The following is a 17,339-nucleotide window of genomic DNA, read 5'->3' as shown; positions in this document are numbered from 1 at the left end:
AGAATAACTTTGAATACACATACACACATACATATATCACATACACAAGCATGTTTTTTAAAGTATGAATGTATAACTTTAACTCAGTATATGCTAATATAAAGAACCCAAAGATAATTAGAAGATATACGAATGAGAATGAAGTGGATATAAACATGAAGAATATTTTCAAACCATTTTAATTTGCATCACCCATATATAGAAATATTATTGTCGGTTCATCATTCATTATCCAATATCATTTTTCTTGTATTGTGTGCCTAAGCAACACAAAAAGCTTAAATTTTTATTAGGGCAGCATCTATGATCTTTTTCGGGATATCTGAAACTGGTGAAAGGAAAAGAGAAAGAAGTATCCACAATCCACAGACTGGAGATATGCTCCAAATGCTTTCAACACAATGCACTGAGTTAAACATGCCCAAGGACCAGGTGGCGATGTTTAACTGAGTGATGGGTTAAATTACCACCCAAGACCAGGAACATTCCCATTTGACAGGCATCCACAAACTAAATTCCACTCTCACAGCTTTGAGTGACTAAAGGTTAAGATAGTGAGTACCATGGGATCAAACCAAAACTCACCGCTGCAAAACAAACTTCTCAACTACACAGAATGACTGAAGCTATTAAGTCATCAAGTGTCAGAAACGATAGAACACTTCATTAAGTGTGTTACAGAATTTAATCCATTCCTCAGCATTCTGAGTTCAAATCCAACCTAAATTGATTTATGTTGGAGCTCTCTTGAAGCAGCAAATCAATGCAATATGGGAGGTTATTGAAACAAATATACTATTCCCACTCTACAAATTATTGGTTTTTCTGACAATTTAACATATCCTGGTACTCTGGGATACAATAGTTAATGAGCTGTTTTTTCATGACTAAATGTCCTTTCTATCATCAACTACAACAGTATTTATTGTGGTCTAAAACACCTCCTCTCTTCTGCACAATGTTTTGGAAAGTTTCCTTTCTCATTATGATCAGTTTATTTGGATTGCATATTTATTATCTTAGGTGGTTTATCAGCCACAGTAAAAAGACAGCCATGTCTTTCTTAACAGACACATAGAATGGAAAGATTAACCTGGAGTAATATTTCTCAAAGTACATATAAGTTGTTTAATAAAGAGAGATATGGAAAGAAGTGATGAAATTAGATCACATGATGCTGTGAGAGATGATATAGTACATAACAGGCGGTGTACTATACCATAACAAACATATCCAGCTCATGCTAGCAATGAAAAACAGACATAAAAAGAGGATGCTTCTATTGCTACTGTTGAAGGTAATGATGATAATTGTTATGATTGATACAAATGGTAAGGCATCAAACTCAATACATTATGACTTCACTATTCTGAAGTCACATCCCGTAAGGGTTGTCTTTGAGCTTCATTGTTCAAAGGTAGATCAAACATTTACCAACAAGGTATTGGTTTGACTTAACTGACTATATTCTTTTCTTTCACAAAAGTGAGCCTCGTATTGAGGCAAAACAAATCACCATCATCTTAATTATTTTCAAATTTTGGAAAGGAATAAAATGACTATTCTCTGCTGGATGGACATGAAAGATATGATGCAAAAGTATTGAGAGAAAAAGTGTGCAACTGAACTAACTACTGTAGTGTCCAAGAGAGACAACTATGATGGGATGGGCATGTGGTGTACATGAAGAGTGAGAGATGTATGGAAAAAGAGTTAAACAATCATCATCATCATCATCATCGTTTAACGTCCGCTTTCCATGCTAGCATGGGTTGGACGATTTGACTGAGGACTGGTGAAACCGGATGGCAACACCAGGCTCCAGTCTGATTTGGCAGAGTTTCTACAGCTGGATGCCCTTCCTAACGCCAACCACTCAGAGAGTGTAGTGGGTGCTTTTACGTGTCACCCGCACGAAAACGGCCACGCTCGAAATGGTGTCTTTTATGTGCCACCCGCACAAGCCAGTCCAGGGGCACTGGCAACGATCTCGCTCGAAAATCCTACAGGAGCCAGTCAGGCGGTACTGGCAACGGCCACGCTCAAAATGGTGCATCTCATGTGCCACCCGCACAAGAACCAGTCCAGGGGCACTGGCAACGATCTTACTTGGCTTGCCGGGTCTTCTCACGCACAGCCCATTTCCAAAGGTCTCGGTCCGTAGTCATCGCCTCGGTGAGGCCCAATGTACGAAGGTCTTGCCTCACCACCTCAGCCCAGGTCTTCCTGGGCCTACCTCTTCCACGGGTTCCCTCAACTGTTAGGGTGTGGCACTTTTTCACGCAGCTATCCTCCTCCATTCTCACCACATGTCCATACCAGCGCAATCGTCTCTCTTGCACGCCACAACTGATGCTTCTAATGTTCAGCTTTTCTCTCAAGATACTTACACTCTGACGGGTATTCACATTGACATTACACATCCAACGGAGCATACTGGCTTCATTCCTTGCGAGCTTACGTATGTCCTCAGCAGTTACAGCCCATGTTTCACTGCCATGTAGCATGGTTGTTCGTACGCATGAAGAGGGAAACTGAAGATGTAGATAGAAGCATTCAAATCTTGGGATACTGGGTCTCACAAAGAAGATGATAAAGAACTGAGTCAAGCAAAAAGACACTAAACTGGCACCCCATCAGTTACAATGGTGAGGGTTGCAGTTGATCTGACCAATGAAACAGCTTGTGCATGAAATTAACATGCATGTGGCTGAGTACAGCACAGACTAATGTACCCTTAATGTAGTTCTTAGGGATATTCAGTGTGACACAGAATGTGACAAGGCTGACCCTTTGAAATACAGGTATAATTCATTTTTGCCAACTGAGTGGAATAGAGCAATGCGAAATAAAGTGTCTTGCTCAAGGACAGAACATGCCATTGAGAATAGAACTCATGATTTTATTATCATGAGCTGAATATCCTAATCATGAAGCCATGTGGCTTCACTGAAGAGATACTGTGTTGAAAATGACTCAACCAACCCAAACCAGTATGGAAAAAAACAAAAGCATAAAAATCATATATCTCAGATGTTATGGAGATGTTTCTTTATTTACATTGTAGATCTTATAGACTCCAAAAAGACAATAAAATGATGTGGTGGACTAGTTGATTTGGGAAGTGAAGGTATTTAGTCAGAATCTGAAGAATTTTAATTTTCAAGGCTCAGCATGCATTTTAATTTCTTTCTTTTTTTTACCTTTATATTTATATAGGACTTAACACACACACACAGAGTTTATTTATAATTGTTTATTGTGACAAAAAATATAAACTGCTTTTCATTTCCAGAGGGTAATATATTCATAAAATAATACCCGTTGAAAAGGATAGGCACAAATGAAGCATTACAGAGACATACAATCATGGACACACACACACACACATACACAGAGTGTATTCAAATAAACAGCAGAAATATGCAGAAGTAACAGATTGTAAAGTGAAACTAATAGAGATCAATGTATTTATTTGTTGTGGAAATATCTGCCAGCTGGGTGATTTATCTCACAATTTATCTACATAATGTTATTTGAGAGAACACTGTTATAGCAAACCTTTTACCAGCATGACACACTCTGATTATATATTTTTACCATCAGGATTTCCCTTGAGTTACCAGACGACTGTTTTGTAAGCAAGAGGGTTCATCATCACCATTTATTATCCATGTTCCATGCTAGTATTAGTTGAATGGTTTGACAGGATCCAACAGGTCTGAGGATTGCAATGTGCTTCACTGGCTGGTTTGGCATGGTCTCTACAGCTCGATGCCCTTCTTAACATCAATCATTTTATATTATGTACTGGGTGCTTTTATTTTTGTAATGTACTCCAGTATATTCATCATCTTTTTAACATTCACTTTTTCATGCTACCATAGGTCAGATGGAATTTGTTGAAGAGAATTTTCTATAGCCAGATGTCTTTGCTGTTGCTAACCCTCACTTGTGTCCAAGTAAGATAATATTTCTCCATAACATGTTTTCATGGAAGACTGGAAACGAAGGACACTACTCGTATGATGAGGACACTTGTTTAAGACTATCACACAAAGTCAAGACAAGAAGGCCATCACACATAAACAAACACAGACACACGCGAGAGACTTCTTTCAGTTCCCATCTACCACATCCAGTCACAAGACTTTGGTCAACCCAAGGTGCCATGCAGTGGGACTGGACCTGAAATTATGTGGTTGGGAAGTGTGTGCCTACTATTTAATTACTTATATTGATTTCAAATTTTGGCACAAGGCCAGCAATTTCGAGAGAAGGGGAAGTTGATTACATCAACCCCCAGTGTTTAACTAGTACTTACTTTATCAATCTCAAAAAGATGAAAGGCAAAGTTGACCTTGGTAGGATTTGAACTCAGTACATAAAGATAGGCAAAATACTGTTAAGCATTTTACTCAGCGCGCTAACAATTCTGCCAGCTTGCTGCCTAATTTAAGTACTTATATCAATAAACAATATGAGAGATCAAAGACACAGTCAATTCCAACTAACCAGACACTTTATAAAACATTAAAAACCAGGTGATATACTGTCTCTGTTCTTCTTATATTAATTACTGTCATTATAATCCCTGTTTTAATATTTTTTCGTTTTTCATAGTCAGACAGTATATTTGACAACATCTATCCATTCCATGCTGTCCTCAGCTAAAATTCTCCTTTTTCATCCCCAGATTTCACACACTAACATCTCTAGCTTAAATCCATGTTTTTCTTCTGGATAGCTTAAAGCATGACCAATCACAAACTTTCCTTGCCAATTTTCCTTACCAACATGTGACAGCACTATCTTAAATTCTTGTTTCTTAGATATTCAGTGCCTTTTGCTCTTAAATAGATTCTTTGCATATATAGTTTATATTTGACACAAATATATTCATTGAGAAAACTTAGGGGATTACATTAGCCTTTGGATTCACAAACAGGATTGTATTCATATTTTTGACATGATTTTACAATTACAATAACTAATTCATACACTCATATCTATGTATCTATACTTTTACACACACACACACACACACACATTCATTTATACATACATATATAAATATATACACACACAATAACACATACATACTTAAATCACTCGTATAAGCTATTTTATATGCTTTTCCACACAACATGATGGAAAATAAGCACACACGTACATAACTTGTTTGTGTGAGGTTCTATAACTATCAACTGCCATTTATGCAATTACATCATGCACTCATATTCAAGATGTCTCCCAAATCACACTATTCACATGACTTCTAAAAACCAATCTAAACACACTAAACTTTACATTATAAAAATGGCTTCAGCAGCCTTGTTCTCAATGTAACGAACAGGAAAACATAGAACGAATCATAAAAATATATCTTTTGAAATTTAAAGAATATCCAAACATTTTTATTTGATTACAATAACAAAACATGGATCACATCTCCGAATGGAAACACATCAATGAAATATACAGTAGTGTTTTTAATATAAATAACTCAGACTAACACATCATTATCTAAACATTTTCAGTCCCATCTAAAAGCCAACTTAACCTTTTTATATTTATTTGGTGCTAAATGAACTGAAACAAATCAATATAATCATCCAAGTGATTAACACTTCAAACTAGAGATTTATAATTATCATTTAGTTTAGTATTTTTTTTCTCTTATTAATTGTGTAATAATATCAAACCTGAAAAATTCTTAATCTTTAAATTCCTCATCATTATTAACATCTTATTTTTCATATTTTTTCAATAGTTATGGGTTTGACCACGATGTAAAATAATCTTCTGATCTATTTGCACATCTTTTCTCTGTTGTTGTATCTTTGACCTATCTTTGAGAAAAGTGGTTTCTTTCTCCCTTGTTAGCATATATTATCAACCTGTGATACCTATTTATGTAATAGCTATCATCTCTTCTTACCATACATACATTCCAACATTGAGATATTTATTCTCTGGCGTAGGTGTGCATGCACACATCAATATATCTCATAACCTACCCTCCTACTCAAACATCAATGTATTTTGTATCCAATCATAATTTTTTTCAATCAGTCTGTCTTCTAAGTTCACAGAGCCTAGCCAATGGATCATATTCAACTCGTTTATTTCCGGTTATTGAATGTTATATAATTTAACTGCTTACAATAGAATGTAGACTCTTTCCAGAGCTTCAATAGTTTTCTAAGGCCTTCAAAAGAGTTAATTCAAAGAGATCAGAACAATATTTTGTTCCATAGGAAATCATATTTTATTAGTCTATAGAAGAGAGAGAGAGAGAGAGAGAGAGAGAGAGAGAGAGAGAGAAAGAGAGAGAGAGAGAAAGAGAGAGAGAGAGAGAGAGAGAGAGAGAGAGAGAGAGAGAGAGAGAGAGAGAGAGACAGAGAGAGAGAGTTTGTGCGTATGTGCATATTAAAGTCAGAGATTATAAAATGTATAGTAAATGATTGTTTTAGTCTTAATGATTGCTGATGATAGTCTGTAAATGAAGAAATTTTGTATGAGGCATGAAGAATATAAAGTTCTTATATCTCAATGTAAGAATAATTTGTTTACACAAACAAAACAAATAATAAACTCATATATAACTGATATGAAAAAGACATTAAATAAATAAATAAATAAATAATTGGTAAACTTGATGAAATTATACCTCTTGAGCTTCTATATTCATTTATTTTCATCATATAAGCTAGATTAATTTCCCCTTATCTAGAGTAAGCTATTTACTTTAAAGGTAACTTTTTATTACAATAAAACAGAAACTAGAAGTCAACAAATTTGCTCCTCATTAGAATAGTTTTGTGATACAGTACAGATTTATTCTTGCTTACTAGATTTCCCCACCAGAATTACCTATCTTTTTAACTTATGTCTTACTATATATATATATATATATATATAATTGCATATTTCCTTGCAACTTTAAGATGATCATTTTAAGACAATAATTCTACAATGTTAAACCCTATCATAAATTTTCTCCTTTTAACATCTTAACTTCTGCTCTAAAATTTTTTTAACATTATAATGAAAATGATACTCATAAATTATATATCAAAAGCAATGGAATTCAGAAATGGTGTGTTGAATTCCTGATCCTGAAGGACAAAGGACAAATATAATAACACACAACTACTGTTTTATGTGTCATTTATAAGAAGCCAAAATCTCTCTAAGATAACCATAGGCTAACAATAAGCAAGTAGTCTTTTTGGCATTCAACACCTCGTTAGCAGATTCTAAATGGATGATGGTTTAAATGAAACCTTAAATGAAAACTATGTCTGAATGTGCTTTCACTGTAAGCTCATTGACTCAATTACTCTCTTTTTCTCTTTTTTTTATTTAGACATGAAATAAGTACATTGATATTTCTGAGCTTTAAAATCAATAAAGAAATCCAAGCAAGCACACACTCACACACATATACACACATGTATGTATGGGTATGTATGTGTATATGTACACACATACACATAATGGGTACATAGACATAGAATTCAAACGTTTTTTTTTTTATTAAATGATATTTCACAAAGAAACCAGCATAGAAAAAAATCTAAGAATTAAGGCACCAAGATAAAATTGATAGAACTAGCAGCAATTAAAGTAAAGGAGAGAGGTGAGGTATTAGCCAGAATGACAGTTCACAATTTTGTGAGATAATAGATGAATGAACAGAAATGTATTTGGGTTTAAGATATGATCTTTTTCTACGTTTTATCAAACAAGCAAAAACAAAAAGAAAACGTACATGATAATACCATTTACTTGTTTGTTTATCTAATATCAAGTATGAGAGCAATATATGATTTATTTCTGGGAGACTGATTTTTGTCAGGTGTCATTTAACAAGTGGGGCAACAACCAAGAATTCCTGTACAAATGATAGGAGTATTTTTGGTTAAAATGCCTCATTTTGATGTGTGTGTGTGTGTGTGTGTGTGTGTGTGTGTGTGTGTGTGTGTGTGTGTGTGTGTGTGTGGTGTGTGTTTAAAGAAATTAGAATATGATTCCCTACATGAATCTTCCTTATCTGGATTTATTTATTTTTTGACAGTAATTGATATAATATCAATAATGAGCATAAAACAAAAACCAGATATATTAGGTTCAAGGTTTTTTAAAAAAAAAGAAGAAAAAAAGGGTTTATAGAATATTAACAATAATAATTATAATAATCAATGCACGTATCTTCACTAGTCTAAATAATATCGAGGCATACAGTTTACATATAATCAATGGTATCTGCTAGCTGTGTTTACTGGTTAATTAGCTAATTTACTTTAAAAGAAATATATGAGTAAATAGTCAACAGCCTATTATATTCCATCCCCTTCATCTTTGTTTCACCCTCATTTCTAATCAACAAATAATTCCAGAATTGTCTAACTATAATAACGCAGAATTGGGAAAAAATTTCCAAGTCTTACCGTAGGAGGGAATGAAAATCCTTCAGATTCAACGTTGGATATAATCACAAACACCACAACAAAAAAAAAAATTAAATGGGAGAGTGAGGGTGGGAGAGAAAAGGTAGGGAGAAAGAGAGAAAAGGTAAACTGCGTATGTGTATGAGTGAGTGTGCGTATGTGTGTGTAATTATATTATATACAGCAATTTGTATATGCGTCTCTATGTGTTAGCAGCTAAATATTTAAATCCCACATACAGCAGCAGAACATAAGTTAGAGAGAGTGAGGTGGCACATAGCTGCTGTCAATGACTTGCTACTACTGGTACTGCTACCACTACTGCTATTGCTTCTTAAGTTATCTGCTACTATTGTTGTAGTTGGAACTACTGCTGCTGCTACTAATGCTGCTACTGCTATAGCAATGACTTGGATTATGGGATAATGAGCAGTACTAACAGCTGTGCTAATATCATAAACTAATTTTTTTAGAGAGAGAGTGTGTGAGTGAGAGAGAGAGAGAGTGTGTGAGTGAGAGAGAGAGAGAGTGTGAGTGAGAGAGAGAGAGTGTGAGTGAGAGAGAGAGTGTGAGTGAGAGAGAGAAAGAGAGATGGGAGAGAGAAAGAGAAAGAATGAGAAGACAGAGAGAGGAAAGTGAAATGGGGGAAAAAATGAAGAGAGAAAGGAGAGTGTCAAATGAGAGAATATGAGTGGGTGGAGAGAGAGTGTGCAAGAGTGGATAAAGAGTGAGTAGAGAGAGGTGGGGATGGAAACCTAAATCAAGAATGAGTGAGAGAGAGAGAGAGAGAGAGAGAGAAGAGAAAAGAGAGGGAAGAGATAAATAACAAGATGAATAGAAGAGACGAGAGAGAAGTAAAATGAGAGAGAAAAAGAGACAATTGAAGAGGAAGGGAAAAAGAGATGAGAAAAATGGAAGACAGATAAGATTTAAAGATGAGCAGGGAAAGAAAAAGAGAATAAAAGATGAAGCGAGAAAGCGAGAGAGAAAGACAGAGAGACTGAGAGACAGACAGATAAAGGATTTGAGTAAGAGAGCTGGAGAGAGAAGGAAGGAATAAAGGAAAGAAGCAAGTGTTGAAATGTAAGATAAAGCCAGTGTTCTTGCTCAGCAGTCAGTAAAGATACTCCCACTCTATTTTAGCATTATACACATATCGAATAGAAATATATATTGATTAGTAAACTTTGATATGGAATCAATATTTGCCATTAAATAAATTTATGACCCAAATCAAGGTACATAACTATTGCAGTCAGGGCGCAGAGTTTCAGTGCAATAAAATAAAAAAAGAAAAGAAAGGAAGGAATATAGTGATCATGAAGTAAATGATATACAATCAAACCTTTACTCAAAGGCTAAGCCTTAACTTCATTGATCCTATTATCTCAAGAAACAAGTGAGGAAAAGGCTTTCCAGAAATTGCAACAGTAACCCCCAAATATTTCTTTCAAATCAGAAAAGGAACCCCTTCCCACCATTAAAATGAAAGAAAGAGAATCTTTAAATTCTTCAAATGAACAGAAATAATTAGTTAATGCTGGTTTCACAGTTGGAGAGATAGGGTTTTCTTGAAAACCGCAACAATTGAGTAACTTAAAGGGTCTCCTTTTAGTCTTTTAAATATAATAAATACGGAAAATTCAGACAAAATATACCAAAGTGACATACAACCATTTAAATTTTTCCTTAAAGCTTTTATTTTTGTATACCTTTTATGCTTTTCCTTGATTAAACAGGTGTTTGTGAAATGTTTGTGTTCAGGTGTACACATTATTATTGTAAACAACCTCATCTTTTCTTCATTAGTTTAACACTCTACCACTGAATCATTTACAAATTTTCTTTTATCTATTCTATTGCCATATAAGTGTAGTGGGGAGGTGAAGGAAGATTTGATACATTGTGAAAGACAGTGAAACATTAACTACGAGAAACAAAAATCACAATTCATAGACAGATAATTTAAACCATTTGCACTCATTTATAAAGCACTGCATATTGTTCTATGATACCTTCATATAATAGAAACTATTATCTATTGGTTAAAAGAAGCTACTTTCTTTTCATACAAACATGTTTTTCATACAAACAAGCCTCTTTAATGTGCTCTAATACAGCAGAAATATTCATCTCTTTAAGAAGCCTACAAGTCATAATGCTATAACTTTGAAACATCGAAGTAAAAGTTTCAAATCATTCTTGGAGAATGTCCATGACATGTCTGAAGTACCTCACAGGATTTGGTTTCATTCTTTATGAGAAAACATTTTTGTTACAACTGCAAAGTCAAATTAATTGTATATAAAATAAATGACTTATCTGATTTTATTTATGGTTTAGTTTTCTTTTTATAATTTCAAAATAAAGCATACTAATTTTAATACACAACTATTTTGACATATATATATATCATGAGACTATATACTGATATCTTGTTATCACCACCATTATCTTCTTTTCAGCTACTCTCATCCTTACTTATATAATACTCATATAATACAGGGTAGCCACATGTCTCCTCTACAGCAAGATACCTGTTCCTGTATCTCACTAGTGCTCGTGTCACAAGAAAAACACTCAGTAGATTTTGTAAAGGGGTTAGTGTTGGAAAGGGTATTTAACTGTAGAAACCATGCCAAAGCACACACTGGATCTCAATGCAATCCTAAGTAAAAGAGTCAAAAGAAAGAGTAGGTATGGCTAGGCAGCTTTTTAATCGCTACAAATTTTTTCGATACATTACAGATCCTCATATATACAGGATTTAAAGTTAAGTTTGAATTAAATTATTTAATGATTTACCTGTACAAGAAGATCTATAAAATCCTGTATATACGAGGATCTGTATGTATCAAAACATTTGTAGCGATTAAAAAGCTGCCTAACTGTACTTACTCTTCCTTTTGACTCTTTTACTTTTTACTTTCACACACAAGGAATACCTAAGACTAGAATTGGTAACATACCATAAGAACACTACCGGCTTTTTGGGAATTCTAAGGGTGAACAAGCTCTATTTGTACTCTTATACGGCCTTAATAGAACACACCTCAACTGACTATATATATATAATAATAATATATATTGTGATAATAATAATCTCTCCTACAAAAACCACTAAAAATGTAATGTTTCTAACGCTTCATTTAATCTAATCCAAAGACATGGAACATATATTGTTAACTGATGTTTCTGCATTACTGACAACAAATTTGAGAAAACATGCTTCCCCAATCACTTAAACTTGCTGAATGTGTTTTTCTGTAGATTAGTCTTCTGGTTTCTATTTTGAAACTTTGAATTATCTTTGATACAGAATTATATGGGGCCTGACTGGCTCCCATGCCGGTAGCACATAAAAAGCACCCACTACACTCTTGGAGTGGTTGGTGTTAGGAAGGACATCCAGCTGTAGAAACCTTGTCAAATCAGATTGGAGCCTGATGCAGCCTCCCGGCATGCCAGTTCTCAGTCAAACCGTCCAACCCATACCAGCATGGAAAGTGGACGTTAAATGACAATGATAATGATGATGAATTATATTATTATAGGTCAATTCAAATGCTTCCTGTTGAGAAAGCAGGCAAACCAATCAAATAACATAAAAGAGTGATGACGTTAATATTTGCTATTGATTATGATATAGTTCCTATACTTTTCTTTAATGGTTTTAAGAAATATAAAAAAGAACAAGAAAAGAATACATAGCATTATACAAAATGATAAATGTTATGAGGTATTTAATCATTAGAAAGTGCATCAAACTGTAAAAATATAATTTATATCAAAATTTGATTTTAAAATCAACACCAACACCATTTAACATCCATTTTCTATGCTAATATGGGTCGGATGGTTTGACAGGACCTGGAAAAACACAGGGGCTTTGTCGAACTCCAGTGTCACTTTTGAATTGGTTTCTATGGCTGGATGCCCTTCCTAATGCCAACCAATTTACAATGTGTATTGAGTACTTGTTTTATGCTAGCAACACTAATGAGGTCACCAAGTAAATAGTGATGAAAAAAAAATGATTAAAATAATACACATGAAGATTAAAAAGCCGAAGATGAAAATAAGGAACATGATAATGAAATATTTGTGACTGGACATCTCTGTGTAGTTTATCAGTCTAAGAATAGTTCAAGAATACAGTATGCATAAGGTACTAAGGGTACATTATCTGAAGTTGAGGAAACAGTACTCAGAGTCCATGAAAAATTAAATTTCTAACTGTTAGATGTCTAAGACAGTTGGATGTTTCTTAACAGCTGGTGTCTATACATTTTATATTTCCCCTATAATTAATTGGAATATGAACAAATGAGGCTCTTGACAGCCATTTTTAGTAGATCAAGTGATTTGCTAGAAACAGCTATCAAGTTTCTTTAAATCATACCCTACCATTATTTTAAAGGAAGGAAGGACACATTGCCTAATGTAGTATTAGATATTATAATATCTCAATAAAAGACAGGATAGTGATGTCTCAAACACCTTTGACTGTAAGTGAGCTTGTTCGGGGATACCTAGGGCTAAACAAAAACAAGAACTAATTGGTTTTAGATAAAACTTGGAGCAGTTCCTGAGAGTAAATTATAAGGTCAGTACAATTACAAAGAGTCATTTCTATTGTAAATCAGGATAAGATTTTTACTCATGTAAAAAGTAATATGTACATGTCAAGCTGTAGTTTATCACAAAACCTTTCTACTAATACATCAAGATTAAATGGATTGGTATAATGCACATAATGCATTAGTGCATCTCATGCAACATGTTTACACTTTGGGTAGTAGTGGGTTAGTGCAGTGATGTGTGATTTGAGTGATGGATAGACTGACAAGTAAATGGATGTGTGAGCAGCCAAGTGGATGAACATGTGATAACAAATATAGCAAAGTAACAAAATATAAAATAATTGTCAATTAGAAACATTGTTGCTTGCTTAAGTCTTAATACTTCAGCCATTAGTGCTTTCAAGTTCATCTGATGAACTGATTTGATTTCATCCTCTCATTGATAAATTGGGAGTTGAAAGTGTAAAAATATATATCTTTACAGCTCAGAGATATTGAAGATGTATTTCCACATGTCCAACTCTCCTCTGTAGTTCAGAGTCAGGTCTTGTCTCCAAACCAAGTGTGTTTCCACAATTCAGAAATTTATAGTGTTCTGCATGTTTTGCCAAGGTCTATGTTTTCATATCTGTGCTGGAATACTGTGTTGAGTAAAGTTGCTTTGATAAACTGTTCCACTATTCTGACATAACTGTCACTTTATTGATCCAATGTATCTGTCTCCACATTGGCAAAATAAACAATAAGGCAAAATCACTCAGTGCAGATTTTCAGCACAGATGAACACACCAAACAAATATAAAGACACAGACCTTAGCAAGACACCAGAGGTGCTGTAAACTTAACTTTTGGATTGTGGAGGCACACTTCATTAGAAGACAAAACTCTACCATGGACCATAGAGGAGAGCTAAACAGGTCAAAATACATATTTTATATCCATGTATTCTAGTGCTTCCAACTCCTTATTTTGTTGATGAGAAAACAAATCCATTCATATGAGGAAGAATTATGAACTCAAAAGTACTTAAACATTAAAATTGAAACCAGCAATGATGCACCCAGTCCTCAGTTATTTGTTATGTTTTGTTATTTTCTCATTTTCCTGTATATTTGTTGTCATCCACTCAGTCAATTTGTATATTTTAATTACTTAAATCATAACTGCACCAACCAACTACTCAGAGTAAATGAATTTAGTATGATGGACAGAAATATCTCCAACAGTTTTTAACTTGTTAATGAAATAAAAAGAAAATAATCAATAGAATTCCGAAGCATTATCTAATTCCATGCATTTGATATCATGATTATCATCATCATCATTTTAATATTTACTTATCTATGCTTGTATGGGCCACACAGAATTTGTTGAGGCAGATTTTCTTTGGCTGGATGCTCTTCCTGTCATCAACTCTCACTTGTTTCCAAGTAAGATATTTCCCCATTACCAGACATGTTTTCATGAAAATCACTGCTTGTATGATGGTGACAGTTGCTTACAACTATCAAGTGATGTCAAGGCAAGGAGACCATAACACACACACACACACACACACAATGGGTTTCTTTTGGTTTCCATCTACCAAATCCATTCACAAGGCTTTAATTGGTTAGGGGCTGTAATAGAAGACACTTGACCAAAGTTCCACACAGAGGGACTGAACATGAAACCATGTGGTTGGAAAGTAAACTTCTTACCACACAGCCACACCTGTGCATTTACACATCTTCAATTGTTTAACTGTTTACCTAGTAAATGACTGGAATTATATAGCAAACTATCTTATTTAACTCTACAACATTCTTTTAGACTTACAAGGTTTATATAATTCAAACAGCTGGGTATCAAAATACATTATCGTTATGAATAAATTATTATTATAATTAATGTGTGGATGTTTACAAAAATGATGTTAACAACTCCTGAATTTTGAAATAATAAGTTAAATAACGTAGGTTTATGTTAATAGTAGTCATTAAATGTGGACAGAGACAAGCTCACAATCAATACCTTTCCTATTATGTTTTATAGCTTCTGATAAAGTAAGAAAATAAAATCATGTTGCAATAATACATGAAAAGTTACTACTACTACGACTACTTTATTAAGGGGGAAAATTTAAAGTTTTAAAATTGATTTTGTTTCATTTGCTTTAATAACCCATTTTTTATTGCAATTTTATTGAATTTGGCAGGAAGTAAGACATTAAATATAGAAGGATATAAGACACTAGCAATAGCCAGAATCTGTATATTCACACGAAATCCAAGCATTGAGATGGAGACTGAAAAGAAAATGGCCACTCATCAGAAACAGTAGAAGAGATACAGTGAAGTAGTTAGTGTGAGTGACCAGGTCGTAAATGTAGATGCCTGTTATTATTACTAATAATCATGAAATAAAAATGAATATGACATTGTATAATTTTAATGGATACAATGACTACCACAGTTCAATTATTCTACGTGTTGCAGATAAAACTGTTATGCTATATACATTTGTTTACTGAAACTGATGTCTTTAGTAAATTTCCCAACTTTACTCCTCTTTTCAATTTATAAGCTCTGTTGAAATATTAGAACTGTCTCTGAATTAGGGTTGCAAGTTAGTGATAAAACTGAAAGGCCTTAAAAACTTTTCAGATAGAGTACATAAAACAATAATGTAGGAAGTGATAATATATTTCATTTTGGCTTAGTCAGTCTCTTGCTACTATGAGCTCTGGTTGTGGGTGCAACTTGCCTGAATCCCTGTGAACCCACAGAGACTGATTCAACCAAAATTAAATACACACACACACTTTATCTTTTACTTGTTTCAGTTGTTGGACTGTGACCATGCTGGAGCACTACCTTGAAGGGTTTTAGTTGAACAAATTGACTCCAATACTTATTTTCTTAAGCCTGGTACTTATTCTATCGCTCTCATATGCTGAACTGCTATGTTACAGGAATGTAAATAAACCAGCACCAGTTATCAAGCTGTAGTGCGGGATAAACACAAACACACCTAGATAAATACATACAAACACATGCATACATACACACACACACAGAGAATCGAAGGGTTTTAAAATCAAAGTCTTAATAAGTAGGAAGGTAGACAAACCACAAATCCCTTCAGGTAGATGGCCCTACTTGATCTGTAGAAAAGGCATAGGTAGAAACTCTATAAGATGTACCCAGAGTAAGCTATGGACATATAAGAGGGGCAGCAATATCAAAGGAAGGTTAACTAGGAAGATAGTTTTTGTATGTGGCAGATGCTCAGGAGCAATAAACACTGGAAATATGCAGAGAACAGTTTCTGTCACATTCCAGGGAGAAAAACTAGAAGTAGTAGACAGCTTCCGTTACCTAGGTGACCAAGTCAGTAGTGGGGTGGACGGTCTGAAAGTGTAGCTGCTAGAATAAGAATAGTCTAGGCAAAGTTCAGAGAGCTGCTACCTCTGCTAGTGACAAAGGGCCTCTCGCTCAGAGTAAAAGGTAGACTGTATGATGCATGTGCATGAACAGCTATGCTACATGGCAGTGAAACATGGGCTGTGACTGCACCTTGAGAGAAAAGTTGGTCCTAAGGAGCATCAGATGTGGTATGCAAGTGAGACGACTGTGCTGCTATGGACATGTGGTGCGATGGATGAGGATACCTGTGTGAAAAAGTGTCACACCCTAGCAGTTTAAGGAATCTGTGGAAGAGGTAGACTCAGGAAGACCTGGGATGAGGTGGTGAAGCACGATCTTCGAATATTGGGCCTCACCAAGGCAATGACTAGTGACCGAGACAGTTGGAAATATGCAGTGCTTGAGAAGACCTGGCAAGCCAAGTGAGACCATAACCCGTGGCCTATGCCAGCGGTGTAACCAGCCTACTTATGCATTGCTTGCGAAGACCTGTTGAGGCAAGTGAAATCACAATCAAAATCAAATTCGCTGACGTGGCTGATGACAGCACTGCCTGACTGGCACCTGTGCTAGTGGAACGTTAACAGCACCATCCAGAGCATGATCGTTGCCAGGGCCGCTGACTGGCACCCATGCCAGTGGCACATAAAAAGCATCATTCGAGCATGATCATTACCAGTGTTGCCTTACTGGCACTTGTGCCGGTTGCATGTGAAAAACAACATTTGAGCGAGGTTGTTGCCAGTGCCACTGGACTGGCTCCTGTGCAGGTGGAACATAAAAAAAACCCATTTGAGCATGGCCGTCACCATTACCGCCTGACTGGCCCTCATGCCAGTGGCACGTAAAAGCACCCATTACACTCTCAGAGTGGTTGGCGTTAGGAAGGGTAT

The 17,339-nt window shown here is 35.0% G+C and overlaps 1 protein-coding gene across 22 annotated transcripts in view; it reads right to left on the bottom strand.

Annotated features, from left to right (window-relative positions):
- The window catches only part of LOC106879196 (ras-related protein Rab-3), a 243,662-nt gene that overhangs the window by 49,227 nt on the left and 177,096 nt on the right, over positions 1 to 17,339 (bottom strand). For 2 of the 22 annotated variants that reach the window (XM_014928657.3, XM_014928658.3), the window contains exon 1: positions 8,457 to 8,785. The exons of 19 other annotated variants lie outside the window; for them this stretch is intronic. The gene's annotated coding sequence lies outside the window, so the exon portion shown is untranslated. Of the gene's footprint in view, positions 1 to 2,390; positions 2,535 to 8,456; positions 8,786 to 17,339 lie in introns of those variants that run through there. One more of the 22 variants, XM_089356097.1, reaches the window with a different exon arrangement.

The sequence above is a fragment of the Octopus bimaculoides genome, chromosome 8 (genome assembly GCF_046866305.1).
Source record: "Octopus bimaculoides isolate indiv1 chromosome 8, ASM4686630v1, whole genome shotgun sequence".
Taxonomy (NCBI): domain Eukaryota; kingdom Metazoa; phylum Mollusca; class Cephalopoda; order Octopoda; family Octopodidae; genus Octopus; species Octopus bimaculoides.
The sequence above is the reverse complement of the archived record's forward strand: the minus strand, read 5'-3'. Positions and strand labels throughout refer to the sequence as shown.